Source organism: Schistocerca gregaria, chromosome 5 (assembly GCF_023897955.1).
Source record: "Schistocerca gregaria isolate iqSchGreg1 chromosome 5, iqSchGreg1.2, whole genome shotgun sequence".
Classification (NCBI taxonomy): Eukaryota; Metazoa; Arthropoda; class Insecta; order Orthoptera; family Acrididae; genus Schistocerca; species Schistocerca gregaria.
Genome location: NC_064924.1, coordinates 122,057,382 through 122,076,857, shown reverse-complemented (window position 1 = coordinate 122,076,857; position 19,476 = coordinate 122,057,382). Strand labels below are relative to the sequence as shown.

Genomic DNA, 19,476 nt, shown 5'->3' with positions numbered 1-19,476 from the left:
GTGTTCTGAATTAAATTCTGATCACTTGATGGATTGAGGGCATGCGATACTGTTCACAGTGATTCATCCGTCGGATGGGTTCCTTTGTTGTTACTTGAGAGTAGGTACTGGGTTTCACCCCCTCCCTTCCCTCGCCATCGTACGACGCAACCTTAACACCACACTGCACACACATTCATTATAGTCCACGTACACCCAACAGATACATTAAGACACAAGTCTCACACAACGCGAGGAAAGAGACCACTGTGCTCGGCGGAAGAAAACCCTTTAGACTAGTGGGCTGAACCTACACTAAACTGTCTTCCTGCCAACTATTGTGACCAGACGGAACTGCAGTCGTCCGGCCGTAACTGTGGGATCTTTGATTGCTATGGGAAATGGCTCTGAGCACTATGCGACAACTTCTGAGGTCATCAGTCGCCTAGAACTTAGAATTAATTAAACCTAACTAACCTAAGGACAACACACACATCCATGCCCGAGGCAGGATTCGAACCTGTGACCGTAGCGGTCGCTCGGCTCCAGACTGTAGCGCCTAGAACCGCACGGCCTCTACGGCCGGCTGCTACGGGAGATGATTCAATGCAACTGCAATATAGGAGATACTAGTTCACATTATTACATTAATGAAAAAAATGGTTTACTTGATACAATCCTTTGCCAAAGGAGAACTGGAATATTTACAGTTTGTATTGACTATTAAACCACGCCTTGATGCATACAGTTACGAACTCTTCTCATCAAGTACACTGTTCAGCATTTACAAAAGTGTGTTTCCACCTGCTACTTGAATTTCTCTTTAGTTCTACTCAATCATGTTGACAGCTTCAGCTGAGATCATGAACTGGGCAGAGCGCGTCCTTTCTCGGCTCTGTATTGACCTCCGTGCGAGAGCGCTTCTGTACTGAGAGACAGGACGTGTCTTCTTCAGCCTCTCTACTTCGTCGCTGCTGATTGCAGCGAGATGTCGCTAATGTCTGTGGTATCGATGTGTATTGCCGACTTCGTTGCGGTTCCGTAATCTTTGAACGGTACCACGCCAAGTCTTATTTTGTTTCCCCCTATCTGTGTGTGCACCAAAGCGTTTAAATCTGTATAAGGGGGCAGTGAAGTGAAAACGAGACAGATGGTAAAAAGTAAGTAAAATATTTATTATTTCAGAAGCAATCGTCATAACTGTTAAGACATTCATCACAGTGTGAGTCAAGACGGTGAGTACCTTCGTGGAAAAATGTTTGCGGTTGCGTACACAACCGTGATTGTACACAGGTGTGCTCTTCTTCATTCGAAGCAAATCGACGACCACGAATGTCTTTCTTCAGCGCTACAAAAACGTAGAAATGGCATGGAGAGAGGTCGGGACTGTATGGAAGGTGTGCAAGGGCTACCAACCGAAAGTTGTCAAGTGTAGTCCAGACGCCCGGGAATGTACGCGGACGGCGTCATGTTGTTGCAGGATAATGTCAGCCCACATATTGCCAAAGTTGTTTCGCTGGGAAGCCCTTGCACATCCTGCATGCAGTCCCGATTTCTCCCCTTGCGATTTCTGTATTTTTAGCGCCTTGAAGAAAGACATTCGTGGTCGTCCATTTGCATCGGTTGAAGAGATGAACACCTGGATACAATCATGGTTCCGTAGGTAATCGCAAACATTTTTTTGTCATGAAGATGTTTGCCCTCTTGTTGCACAGTGGTATTAACAGTTATGGCAATTACTTTTCAAGTAATAAATAGTTTACTTACTTTTTTACATCCGTCTCGTTTTCATTTGACTGACTCTTGTAACTAACTATACGGTACCGTTGGTTGGTAGTAGTCATTTTGTTATAAATCGGAGGGAGAGGACGCTGAGACATTTTCAGCCTCCAGGACGATTCTTTGGCGAGTGACTGAGAAAAGTGTTGCAGTGATAAGCTATTGGCTTCACATTCGGAAAGACAGCGGTTCAAATTTCCGTCGAGATATAAGTTTTCATAAGTTTTCCGCGGTTTCCCTGAGTCGCTTACTGGGATGGTTCTTTTGGAAATGTCTTATTAGTTTTCCTTCCCCATTCAATCTTCTGCTCAGTCCCTAATGACCTTGTCCTCGACGAGACTAAATTCCAAATGTCCTTCTTTATTTTGTTCCTTTCTGCTGCGTGCGCCTCGGAAGTGCAGGCTATTACTTACGACTGCACCTGAAAACTCTCTCATGTGTACGAGGGTCGTTCAATAAGTAATGCCCCACATTTTTAGAGCCATTAATGTACATAGAAAAACGTCCTTGTTGGTGCCTCACATTTAATATTTGTTGTGTGCGCCGGTGAAGCTTCGAACCGCTCTGGTAGGCGGCAGAGCCGTAGTACAGCGTCAGAATGGCGTCTACATACGACTCACGTTACAAGCAGCGTCCTGTTATTGAATTCTTGTGTGTAGAAAAGAAACCGTGATGAACATCCATAGACGTTCGTGCGCAGTGTATGGCGATGCTACGGTTGATAGGAGTACAGTTGGGCGATGGGTAAAGAAAGTTACAGCATCAGGAAATGCAGAGACAGAGCTCCATGATCAGCCACGATCGGGAAGTCCTGTCACAGCGACTGCCCTACATTCCAGACCTGGCACCCTCGGTCTTCCATCTCTTTGGGCCGCTTAAGGATTGTCTACGGGGAACACACTTCGAAGATGAGGAGAGTGTCAGTTATGCATTGAGCGCATGGCTACGCCTACAGGACTAGAGCTTTTACAGGCAGGGCGTACATGCTCTTCCACAACGTTGGCGTACGGCCGTAGAGCAGATTGGAGACTATGTAGAAAGATAGAACATGGACAAGACATGTTGATGTATATTGTCAGCAAATTCTGACTCTTAAAAATGAATATGTTCTGAGGAAAAAATGTGGGGCAGTACTTGTTGAAATATCCTCGTACACTTGTTTCTCGCGTTGCGTAGCCTGCCATCATTTTATGTGAACTGAAGGTGACGGGGGGAGAAATGAAAGGAAAGGGAAGGAGTTACTGATGTGAGCCGCATCGGGACATTACGCGGAATCACATAACTGTCATCATTTGTAAGTGTGTAAAAATTACTTTGCGGATACCCCTAGCGGTTATAATGCGAAAAACTGAGCTCTGTGTGGTCGGAACGTATCGCGAATGAATGAACGTATTTAAAAAGGTACTGTAGTTGAAGTGGTAGGCTTACTTGGACGTTTCGGAGAGCAGCATTACGTAAACGCAGGCAGTGTCCGGCCAGATAGCGACCAGCGGCTGTGGCTGGCTGCGTCGCCTTGCACGAGCCCCCCGCGGGCAGTACCTCTGCTGGCCCCCGGGCGTAGCGCAGCGCAGCGGCAGCAAGACGTGGCAGAATGCACTTTGCCCTCGTGAGCCACTGTTGGTCTCTCGCAGTTCCAAGAAGGCGCCGGAAGCGACGTCCAGATTCCTGTTACACCACCCTTCAAGGTACACTGACCCGCGGTACAGATGCGCGCAAGTGGGGCCGTGTTACACTGTCTGAGTTATTTGACAAGTCTTTTAGAAAAGCAAGGACCACGATCTAACTTTTTATACACTACTGGCCATTGAAATTGCTACACCAAGACGAAATGCAGATGATACACGGGTATTCATTGGACAAATATAATCTACTAGAACTGACATGTGATTATATTTTCACGCAATTTGGGTGCATAGATCCTGAGAAATCAGTACCCAGAACAACCACCTCTGGCCGTAATAACGACCTTGATACACCTGGGCATTGAGTCAAACAGAGCTTGGATGCCGTGTACAGGTACAGCTGCCCATGCAGCTTCAACACGATACCACAGTTCATCATGAGTAGTGACTGGCGTATTGTGACGAGCCAGTTGCTCGGCCACCACTGACCAGACGTTTTCAGTTGGTGAGAGATCTGGAGAATGTGCTGGCCAGGGCAGCAGTCGAACATTTTATGTATCCAGAAAGGCCCGTACAGGACCGGCAACATGCGTTCGTGCATTATCCTGCTGAAATGTAGGGTTTTGCAGGGATCGAATGAAGGGTAGAGCCACGGGTCGTAACACATCTTATTGTAACGCACACTGTTCAAAGAGCAGTCAATGCGAACAAAAAGGTGACCGAGACGTGTAACCAATGGCACCCCATACCATCACGCCGGGTGATACGCCAGTATGGCGACGACGAATACACGCTTCCAATTTGCCTTCACCGCGATGTCGCCAAACACGGATGTGACCATTATGATGCTGTAAACAGAAACTGAATTCATCCGAAAAAATGACGTTTTGCCATTCGTGCACCCAGGTTCGTCGTTGAGTACACCATCGCAGGCGCTGCTGTCTGTGATGCAGCGTCTAGAGTAACCGCAGCCATGATCTCCTAACGTATAGTCCATGCTGCTGCAAACGTCGTCGAACTGTTCGTGGAGATGGTTGTTGTCTTGCAAACGTCCCAATCTGTTGACTCAGGGATCGAAACGTGGCTGCACGATCCGTTACAGCCATGCGGGTAAGATATGCCTGTCATCTCGACTGCTAGTGATACGAGGTCGTTGGGATCCAGCACGGCGTTCCGTATTACCCTCCTGAACCCACAGATTCCATATTCAGCTAACAGTCATAGGATCTCGACCAACGCGAGCAGCAATGTCGCGATACGATAAACGGCAATTGCGATAGGCTACAATCCGACGTTTATCAAAGTCGGAAACGTGATGGTACACATTTTTCCTCCTTACACGAGGCATCACAACAACTTTTCACCAGGCAACGCCAGTCAACTGCTGTTTGTGTATGAGAAATCTGTTGGAAATTTTCTACGGTGGCAGGTTCGAATCCTGCCTCGGGCATGGATGTGTGTGATGTCCTTAGGTTAGTTAGGTTTAAGTAGTTCTAAGTTCTAAGGGACTAATGACCACAGCAGTTGAGTCCCATAGTGCTCAGAGCCATTTGAACCATTTTTTTGTTGGCGACCGGCGCCAACCTTGTGTGAATGCTCTGAAAAGCTAATCATTTGCATATCACAGCATCTTCTTCTAGTCGGTTAAATTTCGCGTTTGTAGCACGTCATCTTCGTGGTGTAGCAATTTTAATTGCCATTAGTGTAAAAGAAATCAAGAAAATATCTCAGGGCACCATCAAATATTTTGCAAAACGACTTTTATAAAAGACATATGACAACGATTTTTACAGTATAATACTGGCGTACGACGGCGGCTGCATGCTGTGTTCTTCGTGCACAGGACTACAGAAGACTCTACATTGTCGCCAGTGTGGTCTCTGTGTCTGTCCCACGCACGTTCCAACAGTTGACTACCTTGGTAAATGACAACACAGGAGTACGCGTCATTTTGGGCCATTGTTTCAGCTTATGACTCTGCCTAGCACAATTTGTATGTTTGGAAAACTATCGCGTTTGCTTCTGAAAACTGCAGCAGGCAAGAAGTCTGGCCATATCTGATCTAACCTCGAAATCACTGCTAAACGCTTTACGTGCAGCCTGAAGTGCACGTTACAGATAGGGGCGGCGAGTGTCGCTATTTTCCGGAGCTTCAGGTGCTACACTGTTCCTCACCATTGGACATAGCCGCACCACCGCATTCTTAGGTGAATACTATAAAGGAGAACTTTGCGAACCGGCCATCTTCGATTTTCTTCAGACTTAAAGGTCAGTGCTCGAATATCAGTTTCCTAAACCTGATGCGACAAGTAACAGAAAAATCCTATGACCTACAAGGAATCGAGCCAAGACAGGTTTGTAGTTCGACACCTTTTCAACGGAGCCATCACCCGACTCCGTATATGAGACCGCTAAGGCACGCTTCTGCGGTGGCTCTTCGAGGTGAGCCGGTTCGAATCATGGTGGAGGAAGAAGTTGTGACAGCCAGTAGTCGAACGATAAGGTGAGGAGAGATTGTGGCTGATCAACAGACTTTGCGCCAATGCCCTGGATTAAATTCCTAACTTATCTGTAGTATCCCATCAAGCGAGGGCATGTAATGGTGGTGGTGGTGACCTGTATGTCGAATAGAGACGCTTAGCGCGATGGCCCACTCGGTGTTATTTGAGAGGAGAAAGCTGTGGGCCGGCACATCATCATCATCATTACACGATATAAACACAACACTATACTTTACATGCATCCATTACACACACCTCCACTCCACAAATACACATACCATACATCTCCCATATCCGCAAGGAAATGGGCCAGTGTGCTGCAAGGGTTGTCCCCTTCTGCTAGCTAGTTTTGGAGCGACCCCGCTTCTCAGTAGACTTCTTCTGTGAAATGGCAGCCATTACGTAGTAACAGGCGCAGGTATGTTGACAAACAAGAGTTTATTATTCCCATTACAAACTGGTTTAACTTCTGATCGACGATAACGTCTTAAAGGAACAGACTCTTATCATGTTTCTGAATCAAATTCAGTTCTGTGTTATCTGTGGGTCTCCCTGGTTGCCGATCTCACAGAACTACACCATGGATGGATCTCCATGGCATGTCGCTCCATGAGCCCTGCCTGCTCTGACGCCACGAGCAGCCGTTTCGCTCGCCGGGAAATATCTCCAACATAACTCAAACAGAACCTGATTTCCTTTTGCCTACATCTATCATTACTTGAACCGAGTATTTCACAATTCAGTTCTCACCCTTATATACGATATTGACATCTTACTGAGCCATCGAACGATGATTTCCCAATAACGTATATTGCAGCCTGACGACATAAACATTTTTTATAAAATTCAAACTGTCACTGACGAAGTCAGTTTTTATTAGGAAGTTAACATACGCTAAGGCTACTAAAGTATAACTGGAGAAAGTACTGTGTAGTTGTTTCTTGATCGTATGCTAACATTTTCCAGAGAAAGATGAAAATACGCAAGTAATTCAGACAAGTCTAAAAATGGACTTTCATCTACATCTATGTGACCTCTCTCCAATTTACACTTAAGTCTCCAGGTTTTACACTTAAGTGTTTGGCGGAGGGGTACATAGAATCACTCTCAATTTCTCGAGTGTTCGACTTTGGTATGAATACCACTTGCGAAAAGTGAATACCTAAATCTTTCCAGGCAAGCTCTGAGTTCTCTAATTTTATTACGATGATCATTGCTACCTGTGTAAGTCGAAGTCAAACAAAATGCTTCAACATTCGGAGCAGAAAGCTGGTGATAAGATCTCGCCGCATCGAAAAACGTCTTCATTTTTATGATTCCCACCCCAACCCCAGACTCCGTGACACTCACTCTCCTATTTCGCGATAGTACAAACCGTGTTGCTCTTTCAACATTTCGATGTCGTCCTCCGTTAACACTGTGTGTCAAGGATCCACGCCGCACAGCAGTACTCCGGAAGAGGACAGACAAAAGTAGTGTAGGTAGTCTCTTAAGTAGATCCGTTGCATCACCTAAGTATTCTGCCAACCAAACACAGTCTCTGGTTCGCCTTCCCCACAGTCTTCTCTATAATAGTTACAATAAAAGATGCTTGTAATTGTAATCCATAGGTATTTAACTGAATCGACGACCTTTAAATATGTGTGGCTGGTCTTAAAACAGAAATGTAACGGTTTATTTTAGTACTCATATGGACGAACACTTTTTATTGTTTAGGGTCAGTTGCCACTTTTCGCACTCTACAAATATCTTGTTAAATTCGTGTTGATCTTCTGAGACGACTTTGTTAGATAGTAAACGACAGCAGCATCTGCGAACAATCTGAGACGACTGCTCAGATTGTCTGCTACATCATTTATACAGATTAAGAACAGTTGAGGGATTGCAACACTTCTTCGCCGAACCAAGACATCGCTTCTTTTTTATTAGATAACTTCCCCTCGATTACTAGGAACTGTGACCTTTCTGACAGGATATCTGGGATGCAATCGCATAACAGAAATGATACTCCATATGGACGCAGTTATTTTCATGTTATCTCTCAACTACTATTACTGTTGGAAATATTTTTCTGTTTCCTGATGAAGAAGGGAAAAAGATATTTGACGCCTTGGAATTTTGACTTCTTTATCTTGATTCTGTCAATGTAAAGCTGGTTGAAAAGCAGCTTCACTTTCATTCGGAGTGCAACCGTACGCCAAAGACCTACATTACTGCCTCGCACAAAAATGTACTTGTTGGATGCGTCAGCTTAAAAGATTCTTAGTCTGCTGAGTTTAACAGTTTTCTTCACAGAAGGATAGCAGTTCCGATCTACAACTTTATAGATGTTGAATATCAATGATAGTCTACTTTACAGATGAAAAAGGGTGCTACTTCAACAACTAGACTTTTCTTCTAGACTTCAGGAAAAAAGATGGGCTACTCTGTTCTGCACAGGCTCTTTAATTACGATTAACTATTGCGCCCTACATCAATTTTAACGTGCTTCCTGTATTCATCCCATGACGATCCTGTGGAGTTTTTAGCCATCTACGCTTCCCTCCGATACAAACTGGGCAATTCCTTGGTGCCTCTGAATGTGTCATATGACCGATCCCAGTACCTCTGAATTAGTTATCCATCTATCCACCTAATCTTCCGCATTCTTCTGTAGCATCACATTTGAAAAGCATCTGTTCTCTTCTTGTATGAACTGTCTATCGCCCACGTTTCATTTCCGTGCAAGGTTACACTCCTGTCAAATACCCACAGAAAAGATTTCCTGTCACGTTTAAATCAGGTGTCAACAAATTCCTCTTTTTTCAGAAATGCGTATTGTGCTATAACTTTTCGGCATTTTATATCTACACTACTTCGACCATCATAGCCGTCCGCTGTGGTCGAGCGGTTCTAGGCGCTTCAGTTCGGAATCACGCTGTTGCTACGGTCGCAGGTTCGGATCCTGCCTCGGGCATGGATGTGTGTGATGTCCTTAGGTTGGTTAGGTTTAAGTAATTCTAAGTCTAGGGTATTGATGACCTCAGATGTTAAGTCCCATAGTGCCATTTGAACCCTTTCGACCATCATAAGTTACTTTGCTCCCAAATATCAAAACTCATCTGTTATTTTTATTGCCTCATTACTAATCTAATTCTCTCTGCACCCCGTGATTTAATTTGACTACATTCCATTACCTTTGTTTTACCACTCTTGATAGTCATCTTATAATCAGTTTTCAAGCAGCTATCCCTTGCTGCTCTTCCAATTCGTTTGCTGACTCCGACAGAATAACAATGTCAGTGGCAAAACTCTTCTTTTTTTTTTATTTCATCGCAACGAACTTTAATTCTTTCTTGAAATTTTTCTTTGCTTTCCTTAACTGTTTGCTCAGCCTTGTCTCAGTCCATTCTCAACCTCTGCTTTCCTTTCATGTCTTTCGACTCTTACATCTGCAGTCTGGTTTCTGTACAAATCTTGTATAACCTGTCGCTTCCTCTATATTTATCCCTGCTCATTCCAGAATTGCAAAGAGTGCAACGTAGTCAGCACTGTCACAAGCTTACTATGAAGCTACAAATTCTGTAAACACGGACTTGCATTTTTTTTTTAACTGTCTTCTGTGGTAAATCGTAGGGTCAGTATTGCCTCGAGCGTATCGACATTTCGTTGGAACCCGACCTGATCGTTCCAGAGATCGGCCAGTGTTTTTCCGTTCTTCTGTAAATGATTCGAGTCACTATTTTCCAACCATGTCTCCTGAGACTGATATTTAGGCAACATTCAGATCTGTCAATACTTGTCTTCTTTCAGGAATTGGAAATACAACATTCTTACTGAAGTCTGCGGGTATTTCGCCCGTGATGTGTATTGTGCACTCCAAGTGGAATAATTTTGTCATTTCTGGCGCTCTCGAGGATATCAGTAATTCTGAGGGAACGTCGTCTACTCCATGGGTCTTGTTTCGACTTTCATAGGGAGGAGATTTTTCGTTATTCTCAACACTCTTTTGACTGCAGGAAATAACTGTGCGCAGCCTCCCTTGTAATGGAGATAAAAACAAACGTGCGTTGTCATTTCGGGTCAACAAAGTGCGCTGAGTCTGCACTCGTAAACGTCATACTGCGACTCGTGTGCTCTGTTCGGTCTGTCAGCATGCCTAGAAGAATCGTTTCAAGCTTAGGTCATGCGCGCATCATTACTTTACATTAAGAAGGCATGTTAGAACGGGAAAAATGTCCACATCATTCTACACTGAAGCGCCAAAGAAACTGGTACAGGCATGCGCATTCAAATACAGACATAAGTAAAGAGGCAGAATACAGTGCTGCAGCGGCAGCGCCCATATAAGACAACAAGTGTCTGGTGCAGTTGTTAGATAGGTTACTGCTGCTACAGTCGCAGGTTATCAAGATTTAAGTGAATCTGAACGAGGTGTTATAGTCAACGTAAGAGCAATGGGACACAGCATCTGGGAGGTAGCGATGAAGTGGGGATTTTCCCGTACGACCATTTCACGAGTGTACCGTCAATATAAGGAATCCGGTAATACATAAAATCTCCGACATCGCTAATGGCGGAAAAAGATCCAGCAAGAACGGGACCAACGACGTCTGAAGAGAGTAGTTGAACGCGACAGAAGTGCAACCCTTCTGCAAATTGCTGCAGATTCATTGCTTGGCCATCAACAAGTGTCAGCGTGTGAACCATTCGAAATGGGCTTTCGGAGCCGAAGGCCCACTCGCGTACCCTTGATGACTGCACGACACAAAACTCTGCGCCTCGCCTGGGCCTATCGACACGGACATTGGATTGTTGATGACTGGAAACATGTGGCCTGGTAGAACTAGCGTCGTTTCAACTTGTATCGAGCGGATGAACGAGTACGGTATGGAGAAAACCTCATGAATTCATGGACCCTACATGTCAGCAGGGGACTGTTCAAGCTGGTGGAGACTCTGTAATGGTGTGTGACGTATGCAGTTGGAATTATGTGGGACTCCTGATACGTCTAGATACCACTGTGACAGGTGACTCGTGCGTAAGCATCCTGTCTGATCACCTGCATCCATTCATGTGCATTGTGCACTCCGTCGCACTTCGGCAATTCCAGCAGGACAATGCGACACCCCACACGTCCAGAATTGCTACAGAGTAGCATCAGGAACACGCTTCTGAGTTTAAACACTTCCGCTGGCCACCAAACTCCGCGGACATGGACATTATCCAGCATGTGTAGGACGCCTTGCAACGTGCTGTCTAGAAGAGATCTCCAGCCACTCGAAATCGTACGGATTTATGGACGGCCCTGCTGGATTCTCCGTGTCAGTTCCCTCCAGCACTAATTCTGACACTAGTCGAGATCATGCCACGTCGTGTTGCGGCAGTTCTGCGTGCTCGCGGGGGCCCTTACGATATTAGGCAGGTGTACCAGTTTCTTTGGCTCTTCAATGTAACATTCGGCCGCAGCGAGACGCAAAAACACTGAAGCTCGGCCTCGTCGTGGTAGCCCGCTGTGAACACCAGCTCAGAACAGCTTCCTGCAGATAATGGGTAGGGCACGCTCCGAGAAAAAGTAGTATAAATCAACTTTTTCTTTCCGGAAGCAACTAGAGCGGGCAAGGTTGCCTGTGCAAGGAAACTGAAATTGTATTAACGGTGTGGGGTTCCCATCACCGGCGAGTGCAGTATTTGTCTGACGCGTGGCGATCGCCGGAGATGTGAATAGCAAAATCTGAGCGTTCATCTACAGTGACTGCGTATCTTTTCTCATCCATTTTCCGATTATGCTCATTATGTGGACATTGACGTAGTACGATTCTGAAAGTACGTGATACTCGTGTGGAAAGACGAATCGCCGTAACTCAAGCGCCTTTGATCCGCCGAGGTTTGTCCGTTAGGATGTAGTCCGTTAAGATGTAGTCCGTTAGGATGTAGGCAAAAGCAGAAATTATCAGTGACAAGAGGGTACAAATAAAGTAGATGTAGAGAGGCAGCTGTCTCCAGATGCTGATTAGCATTTCCAAATTTCGTTAAGTATTTACGAAGGAAGGTCATGAAACACGGTTCTGAAGGATCCGTCGAAAGAGTGAGTTGTATGCCATCATCAAGATTCACTTTGTTTCATTTAATTACATACTTGGCCGAGCAGTAGAGACAACACTCAAGAAAAGACAATGCCACGTGGCAGTCTTCCGAACGATACAATTATAGTAAAATGGTTCAAATGGCTCTGAACACTATTGGACGTAACATCTGAGTTCATCAGTCCCCTAGAACTTAGAACTACTTAAACCTGACTAACCTAAGGACAACACACACATCCATGCCCAATATCGAACATTTGCTCAAAGACTGCGCTAACGTACCTGTGTGTCATTATTTCTTATCACCATAACTTATTTTCCTTCCCTCCCCCCCCCCCTCCCCGCCCTGCCACAGTACCTTTTATGGAATAGCATTCAAGGAGACTATATTATTTATAGTGGAAAACTTTATACTTATCAATCATTAGAGTAGATCGATGAAGCGATTTTTTTGTTCTCGGACCTTACGAACACCTCACAGGAAAGATTTGCATAGCATAATTTTTTCTTGTAAATTAATCTTAAAAAACCAACCATGTGACATGACGCAATGAGCAGCATCCTCGCTGGTACATTAGAGTTGACATTTGTGGCCACTCATCCCGATGTAGATTATCCTCATTTCCTGAAATCACTTCAGGCGAAGGGATGCCTCACTAGACAAACTTCATTTGATTTCCTTGCAATTTCTTGCGGTTCGAATCCGAACTTGTGTTCTGTCGCTCGTTGTGGGCGAGGCGCTAAATATTTAAATCATAATTCCTTCTGAAAAACCCCCGTGAAATCGTATTTAAACTTCGTAGTACAACAGATCCATACACCTTCCCCCTCCCCCTCCTAATTCCATTGTCATATGGGATAAAATTTAAATTAATATACAAAATGCAGGGATTTGATTGATTTCGTGATGAATATTATGAGATTTTGAGGTAGAAGACAGAACTCTGGACTGTGAAGGTCTAGCAAATGCATACTTTCTTGCATTACGAGTGCTTTCAAGCGGACAACGCTCACGCCACTCTTTTTCTTTTAGTGTGATATTTGCGTTATGGAGTGCTGTTCATTGTCATTTCTCCTTATTATGAGAAAGGCGGTATTACAGTAAATAATAAACTCACTGCAAGTCTTCGGTAAAACCAATTTTACTTCACTTGAAGGAACAGTTGGGTGCCCTGGTTCATTATATTGACACAAAGTACAAAATACACAAGCAGGTAGATTAAGTTTTAACTTTCCGTCACGGTGGTAAAGTGATCCGAGACGGATCAAGTTCTTTTATAACGCTAGATTGTGGAGAAAATGCTTTTTTTCAAAGAAGCCATTTTTCAGCATTTGCCTCAGTGTTTGGGGAAGCTACGGTAAACGCAAATTAATGTGGCCGGATATGAATTTGATCACCACTTGACCTAATTGAGAGTGCAGTGTCTTGCGAACGGAGCCACTTCGCTCGTCTCAGATATAGGTAAAATTTGACTGGTGAAAGTGGTGTGAAATAGAGCTAAAGTTACTTATCATGAATGTACAATGGTATGGCGTTTTAACTTCGCGTCATTCTTTCAAGGGAAACTGCAACATAATGATTGCAGTAGATATATCTCAATGTAGATTAATGCAAATCCTTAGTTGTTCGGTGAAGAAAAATGAGTTTACAGCTGTTGAACCATTAGCTTTATAATATAATGTTGTAGGCCGGATGTGACTAGTCTCTGCGGTCTTATTTGTTATTTTTGAAGACATGTATGTTATTGTTAATGTCATGGGTGAGGTACATGGGTGAGGTTGTACATTTCGGGTCCTTTACCTTAATCATCAGAGTTTGAAGACATACTCAGTAACGAACGAATGAATCAGGCGTCTTTTGTATTTCACGCTCATATGACGGCTGTACAAGACCTATGTAAGGCAATTAGCGCAAACTTTCCGTGGGTGCGACTGATAGCAATGGGCTTTTAACGACCAGAGAATTATAAATTACAATGAAACAAACAAGCTAAGTCCGTTCTGCGAAGCTTCCTCTTTTTTACATTCGTTTTATGTAATTTCCCGAAGAGTACAATGTGAAACAGTAGCAGAATGAGATCTGACGCATTATCGGTAGTTTTCCTTTCCGTGTGCTCAGCTCTGTAGCGCAAAATAAACGACTCGATGCTATTTGAGTTATTGGACAGTCTGTGATGGCAACTTTTCATTCTTGCTGAGTATATTTAATGTTTGTTCAGCATAGTTCAGTTAAATGGTAGCCCAACTAAACTGCACACTGTCTCCTGCACACACTTTTCCTCTGGTAGTGCCTTTTGAAGTAAAAAATGACGAGCTGCCCGTGGCTCAGAGTGCACTTTAATCTGTAGGTCGTCGTATATCTGCCTGGCTAAATCAGTTAGAAGATCGGAAGAAGGTAACAACGTTTCACCTCCTGTAGGACCATGCGTAGTAAAATACTGCGATGTTCAAAACAACAGTATGGTTGTTGACAGCATTACTCACTTATTAGGTATCGCTTCTGTCGAATTATTGTCCATCACACTTCTGCCACTGTCTACGCTTCACATGCATTTAGGTACTTGCAGACTTCACGACTCGCCTGTTTGTCTTTATTATTGCTTACTGACTACGGCCCTTATCCAATGCGAGCATTCTCGTGCAGCGTTCTCTATTTGCGTTCAGTTATTTTCGGCTACGAAATACTATGCGCTAAGGCAATATCTCTGCTTTCCTCTCATCGCATTCCTAATTCCAGTTCGCCGCCCGTCGTTAGATTAATTATTGCAGCTGTCTTCTTGGTAGGTGTGTCACAGTCTCTCCGAGGACCTTCTCGTTTTAGTGGCTTTGCTGGTAAACAAGAGTCCGGGGCTCAACTTCTGGCAGCTCTCGTGATGATTGTGAAATGTTTTTCGTAGAGAAGTCATATATGTGTGTGAAAATCTAGCACTGGGCTGCGCTTCTCATTGCACATCAAACATTGCTTTACTTCATTGACTTCCCATTAGATACAGCTTATCGTACGGTCTTATTTGCGGAGTGATGAGTAGGAGGGCAGCAGCAGAAATCGAGCTGAAGAGACCTAGTTACTTGGCTCAGTGATGAAAGACATCCGACTTACTTTCGGAAGGAGAAGTTTTTAAAACACCTGTGCCGTCATCAGGATTAAGATTTTGCGTGTTTTCTGTAAATAGGTTAAGGCGAAGGTTTGGGTGACGCATTTGAGAAAGAGATCCCTGTTTTTCTTCTCCATTCTCATCCAGTTCGAGCTTGTGCTTGGACTCTGATGACGTCGTAACTGGACACTAAACTCCAGTCTTCATTGAATCTGTGATTGTGACACGTAACTGCTTGTTTTGTTGGTCGAAAACGTGACACTGCGTTACGGATGAGATAGAACGAGACACCAAACATTCTGCACTAATGCTTAATTGTATTTTTTGTCATTTACCGACTGTGTGAAAAACTAGAATTTCTGCCGGTGCAGTTAATACAGAACGTGAGAGAACTGCAAGTTTTCTGTACGCGCTCAAAGTGACAATTCGTTCGTTCTCGGTGAAGAAAGGCCTCTAGCGACCTTTGTGATGTGTACAGTTAGCATTGGGTGCACGAGATAGTCTTGGCCGCTACGCAAAGTCGTAGCTGCACAGAAAATCCCAGACGCACTCTAGTGCATGTGACCGGAGTCGGGATGTCAAGTTAATACACGCTCGCCTCCACTGAACTTTCTGCCGATATAGTAAATCACGTGAGTGTATTTCTTGTTTTAATCATGCTGTTCAAACACGTTCAGTCAATTGATTCTTGGACTTCAAGTAATTGGTTAATTCATTGACATCTATGCTTCGCAACACTCGTCGGCAGTATATGCCGGTGGATACTTTTATGTTTGGGTAGTGTTAAGGTAATTTCGTTGACGAAACCGGGCGTTTATGTTCGTAACAGTGGTAAATTTCGAATTGCTAGCTAAAATATGAAAACCACGAGGTATCCACCGTCCTCCGTGTCATCCTATGCCATGTGGCGTGATGCTGTTGGGGAAATGATTCGTTCGTTGCGTCAGTGATCAGCAGAAGCGTGTTAATCCACTTTTACTAGTAGAATAGAGCTCCATTTGTAACCAGGCTGCAGATGTAAAAGTCGAAAGACGTGAAAGGAAAGCAGAGGTTGAGAATGGACTGAGACAGGGCTGCAGCCTATCCCCGGTGTTATTCACTGAGCAAACATTTAAGGAAAGGGGGGAAAAAATTTCAAGAAAGAAATAAATTTCATTGCGATGAAATAAAAAGAAGAAGAGTTTTGCCACTTACATTGTTATTTTGTCGGAGACAGCAAATGATTTGGAAGAGTAGTTGGACGGAAGGGACAGCTTCTTGAAAACTGATTATAAGATGACTATCAAGAGTGGTGAGACAAAGGTAATGGAATGTAGTCAAATTAAATCAGGGGGTGCAGAGAGAATTAGATTAGTAAATGAGGCAGTAAAAATAACAGATGAGTTTTGCTATTTGGGAGGAAAATAACTTACGATGGCCGAAATGGTTCAAATGGCACTATGGGACTTAACATCTGAGGTCATCAATACCCCAGACTTAGAAAAACATAACTAACCTAAGGACATCACACACATCCATGCCCGAGGCAGGATTCGAACATGCGACCGTATCAGAAGCGCGGTTACGGACTGAAGCGCCTAGATCCGCTCGGCCGCAGCGGCCGGCATTTATGTTCCATTTAGATGATCATTGCATATTCGGATCTTCTATTCAATTCTACAAATTCGGTAGGAGGCACAGAAACGTTCATGTGCTTTTTGCAAGCTAAACCAATTAATTCGGTGTACAACTTTCACCCCTGGAAAACCAGTAATTCTTTTCAGTGTGGGGATGGCCAAATTCCGTGGCGCCCAATAACAGTATATATGATTGCACCAGCGCCTACAGAATGAAGTAAAAAGTACTCGTGGACCAAAAGGAATCCTTGTGTGTTTAGTTCTAGATGTGCTTCGAACTGTGTTGTATGTCTGTTTCCAATTTTTAAGAGGCTTTAACTGAAAATTTTGATTTCACATATAAGCCTGTAACCTCTGACTTCAGCAATACCTGAGTTGATGACCTTAGTACTAATGTACATGAACTTACGGGCGTATGGTCGCCATGATTACTCCGGGTTTAAGAAAACTCCATTAGGGAGGTCATAATAGCTTGTTGATGATAGCTTGTTGATGACCTTAGTACTAATGTACACGAACTTAAGGGCGTATGGTCGCCAAGATTACTGCAGGTTTAAGAAAACTCCATTAGGGAGGTCATAATAGCTTGTTCCTTCCATATGTGTGTTTTAGAGTGCTGGAATACTTTTGTCGGTACATGTAACAACATTTAACGTAACTGCTTAGTGACTTTTTGACTGTTCTCGTTTCAGGACAGCTTTTGAAAAAGTCCGTAATGGCCGCTTGGGTAAGTTGGCGCCAGCCGTGTATGTCCCATGTGGAAGTCTTTTAATCTGTTGTTTACTCGAGCGTGGAAGCTTGTCGCAACGCCCATTTGCATAATAATCTATCACCAATGCAGCTCTAACCCCAATACCGGCGCATGCCCCGCGCGGCGCGGGCTACCGGCTGTTACCAAGCCCGCGTGTCCGCCGTGTGTGCCTATTGATCGCTCGCCTCCCCCGTTCCTCGTCCTCTCATCATCGTAATTATCCTAATTGGTCGCAAACAGGCTACTTTCGAAATCGATATGTGACCGCGACGGAGCTACCCTTCATACTATCTCCAGCTTTTAATTACACGTTGACGTTACAGTGCCATTCCAACTGAACGAGCGATTATCTTGGAAAACGTCGGTGAATAACACTTACTTGAACTATGACTACCAAGCCAATGGCGGACTTGATTGAAACTATCTTGTAGGCGTTGTCGCTGCCGTCAGAAACAATTACAAACAACTGCTTTTGATTTGGTACCACGAACAGGGCTTGGTACAGAGACTGGCAGTCAACTACAATGTTAATAACTGTAATGAAATGTGCGAAAATAGACGAAAGGCCAGATGTCATTTGTCCCATCATTCAGAGGGATCGTTGGCGTACTAGTGGTAGCATTGCTACTACTCGCTTTATGGATAAAACTCTCCGGAACGCGGGAATAGGGAACACTGAATGGCCTTCCTCTCACAATGGTAACTGTGGACCACGTCATACGGAAACAGTTTGTTCGGCAAACTCTCACATGTAGTCCGCCTCGGTAACTGCGGGGTCAGCGCGGCAGATTGCTAAACGCAGGGGCCCGGGTTCGATTCCCGACCGGGTCGTATATTTTCTCTGCTCGGGTTTGCGAGTCGTATTGTGTTGTTCTTAGTTTCGTACCGTCATAACTGACACGGAAATCGCCTGCATGGCGTCAAACGACAAGTCTAACTTCGTACCATGGTACGGGCTGGCTCTAGTGAATGTTCTGAATTGCCGAAACACACTCGTCTCTTCCGATGTTGAGATTGCATGGGAATGTTCCAAAAACCATAAAAAAAAGCCTCCCACATGATTAGCGTTCAACAGAACATCAGGTTCTATAATAATATACAGCGTGCGACAATTTGGACTTAAAAGATGAAACAAAACACACCTGGGATGAATTACCCTTTTTCAATTCGTGATCCCAAGTATATTCGCACACCTGATGTCTCTGCCGCTTACACTGAGACTATAGTTAGCTCCAGAGTCTTAACTATAGAAATCCTTGATTAAATGTGTAGGGTGAACTTCGTGTCCATCCTTGCGCCCCCTGCTATGAAGAAAATACTGTGTACTGAAATATCCAAGAGTCAGCTGCTCTACGTCTACTTTCATACTCCGCAAGCCACCCAACGGTGTGTGGCGGAGGGCACTTTACGTGCCACTGTTATTACCTCCCATTCCTGTTCCAGTCGCGTATCGTTCTCGGGAAGAACGACTGCCGGAAAGCCTCCGTGCGCACTCGAATCTCTGTAATTTTACATTCGTGATCTCCTCGGGAGGTATAAGTAGGGGGAACCAATATATTCGATACCTCGTCCTGAGGACGACGGTTCAATCCCGCGTCCGGCCATCCTGATTTAGGTTTTCCTTGATTTCCCTAAATCACTCCAGGCAAATGCCGGGATGGTTCCTCTCACAGGGCACGGCCGACTTCCTTCCCCATCCTTCCCTAATCCGATGAGACCGATGACCACGCTGTCTGGTCTCCTTCCCCAAACCAACCAACCAACCTCATCCTGAAACGCACCCTCTCGAAACCTGGACAGCAAGCTACACCGCGATGCAGAGCGCCTCTCTTGCAGATTCTGCCACTTGAGTTTGCTGAACATCTCCGTAACGCTATCAAGCTTACCAAATAACCCTGTGACGAAATGCGCCGCTCTTCTTTGGATCTTCTCTATCTCCTCTGTCAACCCGACCTGGTACAGATCCGATGAGCAGTGATTCTAATGGCTCTGAGCACTATGCGACTTAACTTCTGAGGTCATCAGTCGCCTAGAACTTAGAACTACTTAAACCTAACTAACCTAAAGA

The 19,476-nt window shown here is 44.5% G+C and overlaps 1 protein-coding gene across 3 annotated transcripts in view; it reads left to right on the top strand.

The window, feature by feature from the left end:
* Window positions 1-19,476, top strand: part of LOC126272997 (nuclear factor of activated T-cells 5-like) — a 367,858-nt gene that overhangs the window by 111,300 nt on the left and 237,082 nt on the right. Inside the window, exon 1 of one of the 3 annotated variants that reach the window (XM_049976354.1) lies at window positions 17,362-17,384. The exons of the other annotated variants lie outside the window; for them this stretch is intronic. The gene's annotated coding sequence lies outside the window, so the exon portion shown is untranslated. Of the gene's footprint in view, window positions 1-17,361; window positions 17,385-19,476 lie in introns of those variants that run through there. 3 annotated transcript variants of the gene reach the window in all.